The following is a 19,426-nucleotide window of genomic DNA, read 5'->3' on the forward strand; positions in this document are numbered from 1 at the left end:
TAACAAAAATGTGCTACGATTATTTGTCCGTATAGGTCCAAAGTTCACGTGTAGAAGTTTTCGTGCATTTTGAGCAAAGATTCTGGGAGGAGTTACATTTGAACTGTTTTTCATATAATTCCAAATGGCGGGTGATCTAAAGGTCAGAGGTCAAAAGTCAGAACACGAAAGTTGTTCGGCATGAGGAGACACATATGTGTATCAAAGTGTCATTGCCAACGGTCAAACGGTTCATGAGATATGCACGTTCAAAGTTTGCAAGTTTGCAAGTTTTGCATCAATTGAGTGCTATAGCGCCACCATTTGGCCAATCTTGATGGGCTTCGCATAGTAAAGTGACATAAGCATATGTGTGTATTAGAGGGAGAAGAATAATTTTCACAAACCAGCAATTTTAATTGGCTCATAAAAACGTCATTTTTTCACTTAACAAAAATGTGCTACGATTATTTGTCCGTATAGGTCCAAAGTTCAGGTGTAGAAGTTTTCGTGCATTTGAGCAAAGATTCTGGGAGGAGTTACATTTGAACTGTTTTTCATATAATTCCAAATGGCGGGTGATCTAAAGGTCAGAGGTCAAAAGTCAGAACACGAAAGTTGTTCGGCATGAGGAGACACATATGTGTATCAAAGTGTCATTGCCAACGGTCAAACGGTTCATGAGATATGCACGTTCAAAGTTTGCAAGTTTGCATCAATTGAGTGCTATAGCGCCACCATTTGGCCAATCTTGATGGGCTTCGCATAGTAAAGTGACATAAGCATATGTGTGTATTAGAGGGAGAAGAATAATTTTCACAAACCAGCAATTTTAATTGGCTCATAAAAACGTCATTTTTTCACTTAACAAAAATGTGCTACGATTATTTGTCCGTATAGGTCCAAAGTTCAGGTGTAGAAGTTTTCGTGCATTTTGAGCAAAGATTCTGGGAGGAGTTACATTTGAACTGTTTTTCATATAATTCAAAATGGCGGGTGATCTAAAGGTCAGAGTTCAAAAGTCAGAACACGAAAGTTGTTCGGCATGAGGAGACACATGTGTATCAAAGTGTCATTGCCAACGGTCAAACGGTTCATGAGATATGCACGTTCAAAGTTTGCAAGTTTGCAAGTTTTGCATCAATTGAGTGCTATAGTGCCACCATTTGGCCAATCGTGATGGGCTTCGCATAGTAAAGTGACATAAGCATATGTGTGTATTAGAGGCAGAAGAATAATTTTCACAAAACAGAAATTTTCATTGGCTCATAAAAACTTCATTTTTTCACTTAACAAAAATCTGCTACGATTATTTGTCCGTATAGGTCCAAAGTTCACGTGTAGAAGTTTTCGTGCATTTTGAGCAAAGATTCTGGGAGGAGTTACATTTGAACTGTTTTTCATATAATTCAAAATGGCGGGTGATCTAAAGGTCAGAGGTCAAAAGTCAGAACACGAAAGTTGTTCGGCATGAGGAGACACATATGTGTATCAAAGTGTCATTGCCAACGGTCAAACGGTTCATGAGATATGCACGTTCAAAGTTTGCAAGTTTGCAAGTTTTGCATCAATTGAGTGCTATAGCGCCACCATTTGGCCAATCATGATGGGCTTCGCATAGTCACCGTTTGGCATGGTCCTTTATCATGTTGACAAGTTTTGCGAAAACCGACTGCACGGTTCAGTCAGAACAGCTATTTTTGGCGGAAGGAGAAGGAGAAGAAGTACTGATCATATAATTCAAAATGGCGGGTGATCTAAAGGTCAGACGTCAAAAGTCAGAACACGAAAGTTGTTCAGCATGAGGAGACGCATATGGGTATCAAAGTGTCATTGCCAACGGTCAAAAGGTTCATGAGCTATGCACGTTCAAAGTTAGCATTTTCAATTGAGCGCTATAGCGCCACCATTTGGCCAATCGTCTTGGGCTTCGCATATTCACCGTTTGGCATGGCCCTCTACCAGATTACCGCGTTTCGCGAAAACCGACTGCACCATTCAGTCAGAACAGCTATTTTTGGCGGAAGGAGAAGAAGGAGAAGAAGAAAAATAAACACAAAAACAATAAGTGACCAAAGACACTGCGTGACTTCTTGGTCCCTAATAAGTGACCAAAGTCACTGCGTGACTTCTTGGTCCCTAATAAGTGACCAAAGTCACTGCGTGACTTCTTGGTCCCTAATAAGTGACCAAAGTCACTGCGTGACTTCTTGGTCCCTAATAAGTGACCAAAGTCACTGCGTGACTTCTTGGTCCCTAAATACACCCAAGATTCTTACATGGCAGATTACATAATTATACAACACAAAATAAAAGACCATAAAATAAACTAAAACTGCACTCTGTCGAGTGCCTACTTTCGTGTTGCACACTAGTAGGCCATACACTAGTATGCACAAGCAGAGCGCGCAAGTACTGTCGACTGCTACGAACTCTCAAATCTCAGCCTCTCTGTAAAACATTGAAATATATGTACCAATGCCAGGTATAACCATAGAGTATATATATAATAGAGACTGAACTGGCGCGAAGCTCCGCCCCCCAGCTATTCATGTCAGTGGAAGTTGCTCAGTGGCGTTTTGAAGCACCCGGAAGACTGCCGGAAGTCCCTCCCAGGACCTCAACTTTGAGGTCCTGAGTGACGTAGGGCAACCGAGCGCTCAACGTTAAAGCCCAGCTGCACGGGGTTTCCCGGTCATGAATCCACGGGTCCGCCTGTAGTCCCTCCTCCTACCACTAGGACCCAGAGCTTCAACGTTGGAAAGTCTGCCTGCCCCCTTGGGTATAACTGGCTCGCAATGGTGATGTAATAAAGATAGGTTTCAGATTACATATATACATGTATGTATATGTAAGTTGTATATGTAATTTGTAAGTTGAAAAGTAGTATACTGTGGTTACTTGGGTCGTTTTATGCGTATGCCGTGGCTGTGTATGACGTAATGAAGATATGTACCAATGCCAGGGTATAACTGGCTCTCAATGGTGACGTAATAAAGATATGTTTCAGTGTCGGGTGAATTAAAGGAAATGCCTCTATGTATATATATATATATATATATATATGTATAAGTAATTTGTAAGTTGATTAGCAGTATACTGTGGTTACTTGGGTCGTTTGATGTGTATGTCCGTAGCTGCTTATGACGTAATGAAGATATGTACCAATGCCAGGGTATAACTGGCTCTCGATGGTGACGTAATGATGTGTTTCAGTGTTGGGTGGATTAAAGGTAATGCCCCTATGTATACATGTATGTAATCTGAAACCAATGCCATATCAAGCACAAATTAATCCTTATGTCATACGCAGCCACGGACATACATGTCGGAGCACCGGACAAACATTACTTGCACGCTCTGCTTGTGCAAGTAAATACCAGGGAAAACTAGAAAAAGTGCCCTTCTAGGCGCAGGTCTCCACCAGGAGGCTAGGAGTGTGTGTGTGATGTTTGGCAAAATGTTTAGGAGTAATATAAACTTTAATTTTGTTTTTGTTTTTTGCAACAATGTTCTTCATTTTGTTGAGGAAATGCAGAGCCAGATCACTCATAGCATCTCTGAGGATAGAATTCTGGATGAGCAGCATTTTGTACAAAATGGGCCACTCCTGAAAACTTTGGAAGGCAATCTTAGCCAATCAGTGTAGAATCTGAGAAATCCAACAGACTCGTCTTGATCACATGACTACAGAGATCATGTGTACCGATTTGCGTGAGATTTGGATGAAATCTGTGCGACTAACAATGTGTTTTGCCTAAATCGGCCTCATGGTGGCGCTATAACAGGCCGTTGAGGAATATTTGGGGCAGAGGTTTGTCGTTGGCATCCAGGGAGTGTGTGTGCAAAGTTTAGCATGGATCGGCCCAACGGTGCTGGAGATTAGCTGGTAATGGAAGGACGGACGCACACACGCACACACACACACACACACACGGACGGAATGCAAAACATACTCTCTCCCCATGCCTTCGGCCTGGTGGAGACAAAAAAGGTAACGCACATCCTCCATTGGTGCTGAGCCAAAACTGTAGAAACATTAAAAAGAAAGCAGGGGCTCGCAACTCACTTTAAGATGCTCCAAACTTTATTTAGCGACAGGCAGGCAGAAAATACGACGTTTCGACCAATATACTTGACAAAGACTGTGACGTCGAATCATTGTATTTTCTGCCTGCCTGTCGCTAAATAATAAAGTGGTTAGACATGGGTTAAGGTTAGGTTTAGGTGTGCTGCCCCGTGGGAGGTTAGGTTTCTGGTTTAAGGACTTCAGTGTTTTGTACCAAACTATTGTATGAGTACCGAACAAAGAATGTTTGCTTTCGCCATCTTGGTTGAAGAAGAGTCTGGGCAATTAATTAGTCGTATACCTCTGAGGTCAACGATTAAAGTGTTGATTGATGATTCAACCTTGATGATTAATCTTTTGAGGGGATTAAGTCCACCCATCAAGCCCATTAGTGTCAACCTCAGACCAAGATGGTCTGATTTTGAATCTGAATGGCTTTGTGTTACTGCTATTGTCCTGGCTCTGTTCTAATTAAGAGCCATTTAGGAGTTTAGCATTTAAGGGTTTGTTTACTATCCTGTTCCCTGTAGGCCTATTGGATTGGTATTGTTTAAGCCGTGTGGAAATGTGGTGTTTAATTTTAAAATCCACTGCTTCTCTGCATATCTCCTTTCCCCCTCTGTCCAGGTTTGATTAGATTCTAATCCACAAACCTCCAATTTACAATTTACAATTTAGGCATTTAGCAGACGCTCTTAATCCAGAGCGACTTACAATAAGCAAGAACAAAAGCATGGGAATACATCACATATGTAAAAAGCATTTATCGCGAAACATGCGTAAGCTAAGAACGTGACTAGAACATATCTATATAATGACACTATACATATAAACTATAACTAGAACATATCTATATAATGACACTATACATATAAACTACACATATATGCTATACTATGCTGTACATATATACTATGAAGTGCTATGACTACTATACACTATATACTATGAAGTGCTATGACTACATACAATGCACTTATTGTGCTGTCTACATGACATGCTATAAGTCTGTTTCAAATGCTATATAAGTCTAAGAAGTGCTGTCTAAGGGGGGTAGGGTAAGTGCTATGGGCCATGATGGAGTCTGAAAAGGTGGGTTTTCAGACTACGGCGGAAGATCGGGAGTGATGCTGCAGTTCTGATTGCAACGGGAAGTGCATTCCACAGTTTTGGGGCCAGAAGGGAGAAGAGTTTGGGACGTGTGGAGCGTTGTCCCGGCGTTTTTAGTGAGGGTACTTCCAGCTTCCCTGCGTTGGCTGATCTGAGTGCGCGGGAGGGTTTGTAGGGTTCAATCATGCTGGCAAGATATGGGGGAGCCATACCTTTGGTTGCTTTAAATGCCAACATCAGGGTTTTGTATTCTGTGCGGGCAGCGACCGGGAGCCAGTGCAGGGAGCGGAGCAGGGGGGAGACATGTGAGAATTTTGGCTGGTTGAAGACCAAGCGAGCTGCGGCATTTTGGATCAGTTGGAGAGGCTTCAGTGCACATGCCGGTAGGCCAGTAAGGAGAGAGTTACAATAGTCAAGTTTTGACAGGACTGTTGTCTGGATTAGGAGCTGGGATGATTCCTGGGTGAGGAACGGTCTAATTCGTCGTATGTTATAGAGTGTGAACCTACAGGATCGAGTGACAGCTGTGATGTGAGTTTTGAACGAGAGCTGACTGTCCAGGACAACACCAAGGTTCCTGGCTGTTGGGACAGACGTTACCAGGGCGTTGTCTACGGAAATAATCCCATGGGTCATGAAATGTTGAACAATTAATAAAGTTGTTTCTTTTGCATTATTTATATTATATCTATGTTGGTTTAGTCTATCTGCTATTGTGTTTCTAGTTTCACCCACATATTGTAGGTTGCATTTGTTGCATGTAATTAGATAGACACAGTTACTAGTATTAGCCTGTATGATTTGATTTATTCCCACCATTCTCATTGTGGTTCTATTTTTCACTTGTTGTTTAGGTCTGAAGTAATCCGGTTTCTTGCGTATCGGTCTGTCTGTCTCCTTTAGTTTGCTATGTACAAGGTAATCTTTCAAGTTTTTGTTCTTCCTATATGCTGGTATAATTTTGTATCCGTTAAGTAGGTCATCCGTCCTATTTGCAAAATTCCTCTTTATTTTCATGTTTGTTAATCTGCTTAGGGTCGAATAGGTAGTAACTAAAGCTAGTTTGGGACTCTGGTCCCTTTCTTTCACCTCTAGAAATGTGTCATGTGTTTTTCTAAGGAAGGTTCTTGTGTAACCCCGTTTCCGCAAGGCGTTAAATAGAGTTTGACATGCTATTTTAAAATCACTTTGTTGTGTGCAGATTCTGTGGAATCTCAACAGCTGTGATTTGACTATGCCTCTGTAAGTGTGTGGTGGATGAAAGGAGGTTTTATGTAGGAGAGCGTGTGTGTCAGTTTCTTTAAAATACACTTTGAAATCTAATTTACCACTTGTGTTGAAATTTGGGCCTTTGAAGACAGTAACATCTAGGAAATCTATTTTTTCGGTGCTCGTCACATATTTGATTGTAATTGATCTATGGTGTGTGTTTAGTATATTAGGGTGAGGGTTTGAGACAGTTTAACCAAGTGCTTCTCAGCCATTTTAATTTCAAGGACCCCCAAATTAAATTCATTTAAATTAGCCTAGGCCATTTCATTATGATTTTCACCTTCTGATGAATTGAAAATGGTGGACCCTATTGTAAACAAGTGTAATGGTGTCGTCCATAGTTAACAGTTTTTGTAGGCCTATTGAGTTGCGCTTGAAATGTACTGTAATTCTGCAAACTGTTAAATACTTCAATCAAACCCTAATCTAGACTAGTAAAGCTACAAATGGTAGGCCTAAAATGGCCTGTTGTTTATGTACACACCATTTTGTCAACATGTATTCCTCTACATCTACATGTGTTCAAATAGCTATAATACTGAATAATGGATATGCTTTTTGAGTGGTGTAAACCACTCCAACAACTGGCTTTGTACCCGTGTCTGTTCGTACCAAAAGAAATGTACCCGTGTCTGTTCGTACCAAAAAAAATGAGCATGGTTGCTATGGTCACCCAGTTCACACGGGTGTGATTTCATTACGTCAGACATTACGTCAGACCACAGCTGATCAGTCTATATAAGACCTTACACCACTCAGTTCACACGGGTGTGTTTTTTTATTATTTATGTAACTGCCCCTATAGCCTACAGTTTATCAAAATAAATGCAACTGTTATTCTATAGGTTTGAATAAGCCATAACATGACATGAGCTTAATGTACAAAGTGCGCTCATCATACGTATATGTTGCTCAGTAGTTGTTCAAGTTGCACTCAGAAGGTTGGAGTGTTTGCTCAGACCGATGAAAAATTAGAGGGAACATTGGTCACATACATTACATAATCTATTCTCTTCTGGCACCGCTGAAAACCGCTCTACCTCAATAGCCAGAGGCAGGATACCAGTTCTCAGCTGGGCCCACTATGGCTGCTGGTTTATGGTTAGAAAGGATTTGACACCAAAACACTGGTTCATCTGGACACATGATTTAAGTTTTGGCTTAGACCATATATCTTTGTAATTACAAAATAGTTTTTGTTTCAACCTATTGATGTTACCACAAATCATATTCTGAAAGATATAAACCAGATTTGCCTCTTTGAAATGAGTAACAAGAACTGATCAATTATCAGTTAATTACCAGTGGCTGCCTTATATCTCCAGAATTGTGCTATGAAATGTAAATATTTTATTTAATTGATCGAATCCGGTGTGCACGTGACGACGTGCACATGACGTGCACAACAGATTTTAATTGCCTTGTATTTGTCACAATGGCCATAAATGGCACAACCTCGAGTCTACACTTTGGTGTCAAGCAGGTGGCACTGAATGAGTTTAACAGGATCTGTCGAGGTGACTCTGTAACTGACAGTGTAGCCTTACCCTACTACAAATGGAACCAAATGACCCTTTTATAACAATAAAAAAAGAATACAAATGGACTGTTTGTATTTGGTTGAATTTGTGCACTCTCAGGTAGCATATTCTCCAAACCATTATATGTCGCTCCTCACGCACAGCTGTCGATTGTAGTGTTGACATTGGCTTGGTACATTGGCAGGTACAAAGAACATCTCTCATGTGTCAACATTGCGGGGGTCCCTGCGGAGGCACGGAGGTCGACGTGGGGGTCCGCGGTAGGCTGCGTGGGGGTCCGAATGTGTTACTGTGAAATCAGCGGGTGTGCTCCGGTGTGCTCTGCTTTGCTGTGCTGAGGCGTGACCATTTCGACTATGGCATTAAACGTGTCTGGTTGCGTCCCCCCTCTATGGGTTTCGTAGAAAGGCAGCCAATTAGAACTACGCGTCAGTATGACGATATGTCAACTCGAAGTTTTCATGGGTATTCATAGACCAGTGCTTTTCAAGCCACTGGTAAAAAAAACCTCCTTTATCCAGGGGTCATTGTTAACCTACCTCCTGGCAGATTAATGAGATGGTTCCACAAGCAGATCAAGGTCCCTGCACAATGCAGCGTTTTTCCTGAAAAACGTGTCCAGTCTGCAAGGACCTTCACTTCTCCCTTTTGCCTAATCTCCATCAGTGCCCAACCCCTGAATTGCAAGGGAAAGGGCAAATGCATGTACGCCAAGAAAACACCTTATCAAGGCCGTGCAGAGAGCACTGAGGGGGCAGGGGCTCAAACTCCAGAAAAGGGCATATGTGTGGGAGCGCGTAGCTTTTTGTGGAGTCAGTCCCTTGTGCCATTTCATGTCATTGGACAGTAAAATAAGCAGTAAAATAAGCAATATGTTCTCATTAGTCTGAAACTAAAACTGACAGATTAAAAGATAATTCATTATGATAGTGGAATTATCATTACTTGTCAAATGTTCGTCTTGAAGGGCCAATGCCAGTTATTGCCCCCCCCACACAAGCCCTTATTGGCCCCCCACACAAGCCCTTTTGGCCCCCACATAAGCCCTTATTGCACCCCCACACAAGCCCTTATTTTCCCCCACACACAAGCCCTTATTGGCCCCCCACACAAGCACTTTTTGGCCCTCACATAAGCCCATATTGCCCCCCCCCCCCCCCCCCCCCCACACACACACACACACACACAAGCTCTTATTTGCCCCCCACACAAGCCCTTATTGGCCCCCCATATAAGCCCTTATTTGCCCCCCAAATAATCCCTTGTTCGCCCCCCACACAAGCCCTTATTGCTCCCCCCACACAAGCCCTTATTGGCCCCCCACAAGCCCTTATTGGCCCCCCACATCCCCTTATGTGGCCAACAACATTAAGAAAAAATAAATATTTTATTTCCCTCAAAAATGGGATTTTTTTTAGGGAAAGGGCACTTTCTAACCCTAAACACCAGCTGCATACGTGAGTATTGGACAGACACATGCATCATAATGCTGTGAGTATGTGGAATAACCAATATCTTTACAAATTTTTATTTGACTAATTAGTGACCCAACAGCTCTACCAGCAGAGTCTGCCAATGTTCCAATTACAAGATCATAAGCCATAAAGTCATTCAAGATAAAACCCAAGTAGCCTACTTCTATGCATCAGTAGTATAGTCCAGAGGCAGGGTACCAAATGAGAAATTCTGAGGAGATCTTTCTGTACCTTTTTTTCTAAAGTGCATAATCTGAGTTTTACTCTGGTTAACACAGCCGACGCGAACCACGTATCCATACGTTCTAATCACTTTTTTATAGCATACTTTCATTCATCTTTTTACCCACCCGGACAATGAAGAACCATCCCCCTGTCATTGCTGCTTAGTCCCGCTCACGTGATCAGAAAAAAAACCAAAAAAAAACAAACACCTCCCCTCCTGAAAACAGGAGGGCGGGCCGCTTTACGTGTAGAAGCCATTGTAAAATGGATGCGCCCATGCCGATCTAGTCGGTGTGTGAAAAGAATCAAATTTCACCTAACCTCGCCTCACCAGGCTTTCCTTCACCTATTGGCTTTTACCCAACACTATAATACCCGATTCCCCCCTCCCCTCCTGTTTCTCCTGCAGGAGGAGGGCCTTGCGAGATGGGGGCTCATGTCTCGGAAAAAAACATGATGAACGGAACGCTGTTACGCTGCCTAACACATGATCTGCAGATTCTGCACCAGATCGGTATTGCACAACGTCTGCAACACACATGGACAGATGCATGTTTACTTCTTCATACTGTAGCGACCAAACGATCCCCGAGCCTACAATACTACGAACTAACAAACGAACTACAGTGTCGAGAGGGGCCGCCATGACAACAGACAGTCTACCGTTGGGGGATCACGTATCGCCATGCAGAGCCGTCATAATCGGAGATCGCTCGGACGTGTGATTGTAACGCTTTTTTATTCATTATAATTGTAGTGATAAGACCGCAATGAACGCGTCGGGGACGTAATCGACCCGGGTGTAATGTATAACGAACTTTTCCGCGTCCTAAACCGTGCATGCCCAGGCATGTTCCCCTATACTAGCTTGAAAAACAAAATCAGCTCATGATGACAACGCGTCTCACCGTTATACTATAGTTCTGAACCGAACGGTGGAATGGGACTTTTTATAGCCGTACGATCAAGACTTTTGCTGCCCAATGTGCCCATGACCCCCCCCCCAATGTTACTGCGATTAAAACAATGAAAGCAGTGAATCATCATCATCATCTAAAGAAAGCAGAGTTATGAAGGTTTATAGTCAGACATTGACAGGCAGATATAACAATAAACACAATAAATATGCTATACATCCTATACACCGAATGAAAGCCCTGAATGTGTACTTTTACGAGGAAAAGAGTAAACATTGATCCCATGTACAGTTAGTCATGAATTGGTTACTGGGTGGATGCACATTGCGCCCACCAGATATAACTGCATGGACAAGACATGGACCCGAACTCAATATTCACAAAATAAGGCCTATAGCGTCATATAAATACTATATACCGTATGAAACAGAAGACTCTCTGCTTTCATAAGAAAAAAATCACACCCGTGTGAACTGAGTGGTGTAAGGTTTTATATAGCATGATCAGCTGTGGTCTGACGTAATGTCTGACGTAATGAAATCATTATTATTATATAAGGTAAGGTATTATATAGCCTGATCAGCTCTGATCTGACATAATGAAATCACACCTGGATGTGATTTCACAACTGGCTTTTTTTGTGCAGAGAAAATGACCACGGTTGCTACGGTCATCCAGTTCACCCGGGTGTGATTTAATTACGTCAGAAATTATTTTGAACATAGCAACCATGCTCATTTTTTTCTGCACACAAAAGCCAGTTGTAGGAGTGGTTTACACCACTCAAAAACTTCTACTGTAGTAATAATAAAAATCACACCCATGTGAAGTGAGTGGTGCAACTCTGTCCCATATTCTGTTCTCTGCTTATTCAATACAGCTCGCTATATACGGACTGAGGCAGAAAGTCATGTAAACCTTTTATTTACAGTTTGGTCTGTAAACTTCTACTGTAATAATAAAAATCACACCCCTGTGAAGTGAGCGTTGCAACTGTTCTGTACTTATTCACTACAGCTCGCTATATACGGACTGAGACAGAAAGTCATGTAAACCTTTTATTTACAGTTTGGTCTGTAAACTTCTACTGTAATAATAAAAATCACACCCCTGTGAAGTGAGCGGTGCAACTGTTCTCTACAGTTGCGCGGTGCAACTGTAGAGAACAGTTGCACCGCTCACTTCACAGGGGTGTGATATTTTGTGAATATTGAGGAGTTCACGTCCATGTCTTCTCTGAAGTTATCTGGTGGGCACAAGCTGCATTCAATAACCAATTACTGTCTAACTGTAGATGGGATCAATGTATACTGTTTTCCTCGTAAAAGTACACATTCAGGGCTTTCATTCGGTGTATAGGATGTATAGGATATTTATTGCGTTCAATTTTATATCTGCCTGTCAATGTCTCTGACTTTAAACCATCCATAACTCTGCTCGCTGTTCAAGATAACCACTTCCAGGCAAATGCAGGTGTTGCAAAAAGGTCAATATCTCCAGAATGGAACATGGTAAAATCAAAATGTATTTTTTAAATTGAAGTGGACAAGTTCAGCTTTCTTTTGATGTATGCGTGTGATTCTCGCTATAAGAGAACATTTTGCTGTGGGCCCCCGAACAAGGCCTTTGTGCAATGTTAAACGGTAGCAACATCCAAATAGGCCTGCCGAGATCTTGTAGCAATCAAAGTGTTAATCATAAACCTAAATTTTGAGCAGCAGGATTGAACAATATTCAGCATCTTCTGAAGAGCACCTCCGTACGCTTTCAATAGAACTTTGTGATCCACATAAAGTAAATATATTAAAATTGTCTAATGGGAGGGCCGGTGGGCTGGCCGTAAAGCGGACCTCCTAACATCAGTTTGACTCAGCCATAAACAAACCACGGCCACGTCAGGTCCATGTCCATGTCCATATATGGGCATGCCATAAACTGATAACATCAGTGATCTCCATAATATGAGCATAAAGTGGTCATGCCCATATATGGGCATAAACCGATGTCATCGGCGATCTCCACATATGGGCAAAAAAAGGACCCGGACTGACAGAAACAGTAAGTGTGTCCCATATACAAAAGGGACACAGAGGGGTACAAAAGGTACTCTAACAAAGTCCAAACACTATGACTCAGACATATTAGTCAGATTGGCGGTGCAACACAGGCGTGAGGGCTTCGTAGTGGCCCGAACTCTAGTTTTCCAAAGATAGTGTTAACGGCTGTATGTACATATACAATATGTATTCATTCAAAATGCACTCATTCCGAACAGAGATTCATACCCAACTGTTTACATGGAACCTGAATACAAGTATTCCTCGTTCCTCATTTGTTTACATTATCAAAGCATTCATTCAGAATATAACTTTGGACATGGGTAAAGTGGTCCCTGCCTATACGTCCGGGTTTGTATAAGCCGATCTCTCAGTCTCTGGAATTTGATATATAAATTGCTAGTTTCTACAAGTTTCACAATCATTTAGATAGCCACTAAGCTTTCCAATGTAAAAATATATGGATGCAACTTGAAAAGTTACGTTGTAAATTAATTAATTTTGATATGCTATTAATTTGCCTACTTCATACAACGGCCAGTTATCTTGCATTCATGGCCACTGCCTATATTTAAGCTTTTTTCTGTATTATGTGGGAAAATGATGCTTAATTTATATTTGTCACACAATGGTGTCACTTGTCAACAAAACTGATGCATCAGCAGCTTGAAGATCACAGGTCTGGGTTCCGTGCATTTGTGGAAGTGTCCTTCTACGTTTTATCTGCACAGCCTTGGGTTGGGAAACTAATAATTGAGTGTGTTCCCTGTCTGTTTGTGTTGTCGGTGTTTATTGGTAGTAGTTGTGCGTGTGTACCTGTTTGCTGGTGTTGTAGTGTTGGTTCTGTTGAGTGGTGTCTTCAACAGTTGCAAAACAGCAGCAGATTGAGTCACTGTGTTACCTGCAGACTCTGGAAACAATGATGTCAGAATCAGAATCCACCATATTGTCACATCACAGGTTTACAGGTGTAAAGTGGGTGAAATTTGTTTTTGTGCAAGTGCTACTTTTGCTATTTCCACTATAGAGCAAATCATGAAAAAAGTATTTCATGAAATCCTCCAAATCAACTTCTATTTAAATTGAATGAAAGCTCAAATCCCTCTGGACCTTCATCAAGAGTGTCTTACAGCAATGATACCAACATCTTCTTATATACACACCCATTCTTGTTAACAGGTGTGAGACAATCACACTCCTCAGTGTCTCTCAGTGATTGTCTCACACCTGGCTGGGTGTGAGATTTGTGGATCTGTTCTGGTATTCTGAACTAACTAATGGGCACACAACAAACACTAGAGGGAGCCAGAGGTCAACAAACAATTCACAATCCTTCCATTTTTATCTCAGTATGTTTTAACTATGTAAAGGCATTAGTGTGGTGGTTTTGTAATATCTGAATCAAACTACCGGTACACTAATTCATGATATAGACAATACTAACTTGCCTGAAAAAAAAAACTGCACCTCTCAAATTGCAAAATGGGAAATATATTGAATACCGTCTGTAGGCCTATATTAAAGATATGGTTTAAATAATTGCAATTTGATTCAATCTATCAATCAAAGTGTATAAAAACCTACAAGTTAACATAACTTATAACTTATATGATATGGTTTGTGTAAGCGGTTAAGACAATACTTAGTGTAGATTGAATTGATAACATTAATTAATTTTGTAAACAAATATTGATTGACAATGATCACTACCAATTAACAAAACAGGATATTTGTCTAATATTGTTTTCAAAATATCTCACACATAGCCGATCTACAAGCTCATATACGTGTTGAGTTTTATAAATGTTTGAAGATTTATAAATATTTTCCAACATTTGTTCACCCTAGATGTATATAGCAGGGAAGGATGCCATCATCCAGCACACACACATGCACACACAAACACACAATCTGTGTTAAACTAACACAAGCTAAAAACTAACATGCAACGTAATGAAACATGATGTTATACATCTGCAGACTTGTCCTACTGATTATGCAAAACTAAAACAAATTAAAATGTAATAATAATTAAAATAAGTAATACATAATATTGGTATTGGGGAAAATCGGGGATGACATGACAACACTGGTTCTCAAAGTGGTCCTTTTTTATGTTTATTTTTTTTGTGGCTTTTGCCTTTATTTTATTTATTTTATGGAGGGACAGACAGTAAGTAGGCTGACAGGAAATGGGGAGAGAGATGGGGGGTTAACATGCAGTAAAGGCCGTCGGGATCGGGAGTCGAACACACGGCACACTGCCAGACTGGATTACCAGCCAAGGTGCCTGGACAGCTGAGCCACGGTGAGGGGTGCTGTTATCATACATCATCACATTCCGTGCTCAGCCAATCAAATCATCATATTCCGTGCTACGGAAACACAGACACACAAAGCTGTGCATACAGTATAGAGGGATAGCACCCTCAACAATAATACAAAAAATCACACCTGTGTGAAGTGAGGGGCACTCTTATCATCATACATAATCTCATTCTGTGGTCTCACCCTCACTGGCACTCTTATCATCATACATACATCACATTCCGTCCTGAGCCAATGAAATCATGTCATCACAAATGTAATTCCGGCCAATCACAATTTGTGTCTTCACTTTTGTCTTCAATGTTTGTGTTTACACAAACACAAAAATCTGGGCATAGGAGGGGCAGAATTTTTTACAAATCTTCTCTAATGGGCATCCCTGGTTGGCATGAAATCTTTACAGATGGGGTCCGAGGCCAAATTCATATGAATTTGCAACAATAGATTTTTTTAAAATAATGGGATGAATCTAGAGTTGCAATACCCTCCATTGACATCCCATTCATCCAATTGCATTTCCGATCTGCTTGTATTAAACAACGTTAAACTCACCAACATTGCAGCTGTAGGGAAGACTTGAATTATCCTCTTTCAATCTGCAAAGCGTTTGTTTAATAAAAATCCACCGTAGTCATGTTATGAGCTACTTTCTGTCAAGAAATTCCATGCTGTGATATTTTTTGGAGTTTAGAAGCACTCGTTTTTATTAATGGGTCGTGCTGCTGCCTCCCGATTAAGTGAAAATTCGAAACAGGTGGTACGCAGGGCCATTCAGTTACTCTGACAAGCGCTTCCAAACTCCAACACTTAGAAAAAGCATGAGTTCAAGTCCGTTGCTCTCCCCATGTCCCCCATATATGGGGACTAGGTTGGCGTAGAGAGCCCAGGATCACATTAGATAATTGGCACAGGGGTGAAAATCGACATGTCTATCTATGGTGGATTTTTATGAAACAAACACTTTGCAGTTTGAAAGATGAAGCTTTCCTACAGCTGCAATGTTGATGACTTTAACGTTGTTTAATACAAGCAGATCGGAAATGCAATTTGGATCAATGGGATGTCAATGGAGGGTATTGCATCCCATTATAAAAACATCTAGTGTTGCAAATTGCAGCTGACAGTGTTTATTGGTAGTAGTTGTGCGTGTGTACCTGTTTGCTGGTGTTGTAGTGTTGGTTAACTTGGTTCTGTTGAGTGGTGTCTTCAACAGACTTTGCAAACAGCAGCAGATTGAGTCACTGTGTTACCTGCAGACTCTGGAAACAAAGATGCCAGAATGAGAATCCACCATATTGTCACATCACAGGTTTACAGGTGTAAAGTGGGTGAAAGCCATGAAAAATCAGGCTTCAACCCTTTTTGTGTTTTTCATTCAGCAACACACTGTCACAATCTTTACATAATCACCTAATCACAATGATTTGAGATAAGCAAAACTATGTTGACCATCATAATATTTCACCATGTTTAAAAATGTTCAAACATTTTCCAAAAATGGCATAAATAGACAATCTAGATTGTAGATTGGCTATTTCCACTATAGTGCAAATCATGAAAAAAGTATTTCATGAAATCCTCCAAATCAACTTCTATTTAAATTGAATGAAAGCTCAAATCCCTCTGGACCTTCATCAAGAGTGTCTTACAGCAATGATACCAACATCTTCTTATATACACACCCATTCTTGTTAACAGGTGTGAGACAATCACACTCCTCAGTGTCTCTCAGTGATTGTCTCACACCTGGCTGGGTGTGAGATTTGTGGATCTGTTCTGGTATTCTGAACTAACCAATGGGCTGTAGCACACAACAAACACTAGAGGGAGCCAGAGGTCAACAAACAATCCTTACATTTTTATCTCAATATATTTTAACTATGTAAAGGCATTAGTGTGGTGGTTTTGTAATATCTGAATCAAACTACCGGTACACTAATTCATGATATAGACAATACTAACTTGGCCTGAAAAAAAAAACTGCACCTCTCAAATTGCAAAATGGGAAATATATTGAATACCGTCTGTAGGCCTATATTAAAGATATGGTTTAAATAATTGCAATTTGATTCAATCTATCAATCAAAGTGTATAAAAACCTACAAGTTAACATAACTTATAACTTATATGATATGGTTTGTGTAAGCGGTTAAGACAATACTTAGTGTAGATTGAATTGATAACATTAATTAATTTTGTAAACAAATATTGATTGACAATGATCACTACCAATTAACAAAACAGGATATTTGTCTAATATTGTTTTCAAAATATCTCACACATAGCCGATCTACAAGCTCATATACGTGTTGAGTTTTATAAATGTTTGAAGATTTATAAATATTTTCCAACATTTGTTCACCCTAGATGTATATAGCAGGGAAGGATGCCATCATCCAGCACACACACATGCACACACAAACACACAATCTGTGTTAAACTAACACAAGCTAAAAACTAACATGCAACGTAATGAAACATGATGTTATACATCTGCAGACTTGTCCTACTGATTATGCAAAACTAAAACAAATTAAAATGTAATAATAATTAAAATAAGTAATACATAATATTGGTATTGGGGAAAATCGGGGATGACATGACAACACTGGTTCTCAAAGTGGTCCTTTTTTATGTTTATTTTTTTTGTGGCTTTTGCCTTTATTTTATTTATTTTATGGAGGGACAGACAGTAAGTAGGCTGACAGGAAATGGGGAGAGAGATGGGGGGTTAACATGCAGTAAAGGCCGTCGGGATCGGGAGTCGAACACACGGCACACTGCCAGACTGGATTACCAGCCAAGGTGCCTGGACAGCTGAGCCACGGTGAGGGGTGCTGTTATCATACATCATCACATTCCGTGCTCAGCCAATCAAATCATCATATTCCGTGCTACGGAAACACAGACACACAAAGCTGTGCATACAGTATAGAGGGATAGCACCCTCAACAATAATACAAAAAATCACACCTGTGTGAAGTGAGGGGCACTCTTATCATCATACATAATCTCATTCTGTGGTCTCACCCTCACTGGCACTCTTATCATCATACATACATCACATTCCGTCCTGAGCCAATGAAATCATGTCATCACAAATGTAATTCCGGCCAATCACAATTTGTGTCTTCACTTTTGTCTTCAATGTTTGTGTTTACACAAACACAAAAATCTGGGCATAGGAGGGGCAGAATTTTTTACAAATCTTCTCTAATGGGCATCCCTGGTTGGCATGAAATCTTTACAGATGGGGTCCGAGGCCAAATTCATATGAATTTGCAACAATAGATTTTTTTAAAATAATGGGATGAATCTAGAGTTGCAATACCCTCCATTGACATCCCATTCATCCAATTGCATTTCCGATCTGCTTGTATTAAACAACGTTAAACTCACCAACATTGCAGCTGTAGGGAAGACTTGAATTATCCTCTTTCAATCTGCAAAGCGTTTGTTTAATAAAAATCCACCGTAGTCATGTTATGAGCTACTTTCTGTCAAGAAATTCCATGCTGTGATATTTTTTGGAGTTTAGAAGCACTCGTTTTTATTAATGGGTCGTGCTGCTGCCTCCCGATTAAGTGAAAATTCGAAACAGGTGGTACGCAGGGCCATTCAGTTACTCTGACAAGCGCTTCCAAACTCCAACACTTAGAAAAAGCATGAGTTCAAGTCCGTTGCTCTCCCCATGTCCCCCATATATGGGGACTAGGTTGGCGTAGAGAGCCCAGGATCACATTAGATAATTGGCACAGGGGTGAAAATCGACATGTCTATCTATGGTGGATTTTTATGAAACAAACACTTTGCAGTTTGAAAGATGAAGCTTTCCTACAGCTGCAATGTTGATGACTTTAACGTTGTTTAATACAAGCAGATCGGAAATGCAATTTGGATCAATGGGATGTCAATGGAGGGTATTGCATCCCATTATAAAAACATCTAGTGTTGCAAATTGCAGCTGACAGTGTTTATTGGTAGTAGTTGTGCGTGTGTACCTGTTTGCTGGTGTTGTAGTGTTGGTTAACTTGGTTCTGTTGAGTGGTGTCTTCAACAGACTTTGCAAACAGCAGCAGATTGAGTCACTGTGTTACCTGCAGACTCTGGAAACAAAGATGCCAGAATGAGAATCCACCATATTGTCACATCACAGGTTTACAGGTGTAAAGTGGGTGAAAGCCATGAAAAATCAGGCTTCAACCCTTTTTGTGTTTTTCATTCAGCAACACACTGTCACAATCTTTACATAATCACCTAATCACAATGATTTGAGATAAGCAAAACTATGTTGACCATCATAATATTTCACCATGTTTAAAAATGTTCAAACATTTTCCAAAAATGGCATAAATAGACAATCTAGATTGTAGATTGGCTATTTCCACTATAGTGCAAATCATGAAAAAAGTATTTCATGAAATCCTCCAAATCAACTTCTATTTAAATTGAA

The 19,426-nt window shown here is 40.5% G+C and overlaps 1 long non-coding RNA gene across 2 annotated transcripts in view; it reads right to left on the reverse strand.

Moving 5' to 3' along the window:
- LOC306918920 overlaps positions 1–16,579 on the reverse strand; it is an 87,515-nt gene extending 70,936 nt beyond the window's left edge. For both annotated transcript variants that reach the window (XR_013789436.1, XR_013789437.1), the window contains exons 1-3: positions 16,384–16,579; positions 16,128–16,232; positions 13,462–13,555 (exon numbers count right to left, since the gene is read on the reverse strand). This is a non-coding gene — a long non-coding RNA (uncharacterized lncRNA). The remainder of the gene's footprint in view (positions 1–13,461; positions 13,556–16,127; positions 16,233–16,383) is intronic.
- Positions 16,580–19,426: the final 2,847 nt, after the last annotated feature.

The sequence above is a fragment of the Electrona antarctica genome (assembly GCF_951216825.1).
Source record: "Electrona antarctica genome assembly, contig: scaffold_116, whole genome shotgun sequence".
Lineage (NCBI taxonomy): Eukaryota > Metazoa > Chordata > Actinopteri > Myctophiformes > Myctophidae > Electrona > Electrona antarctica.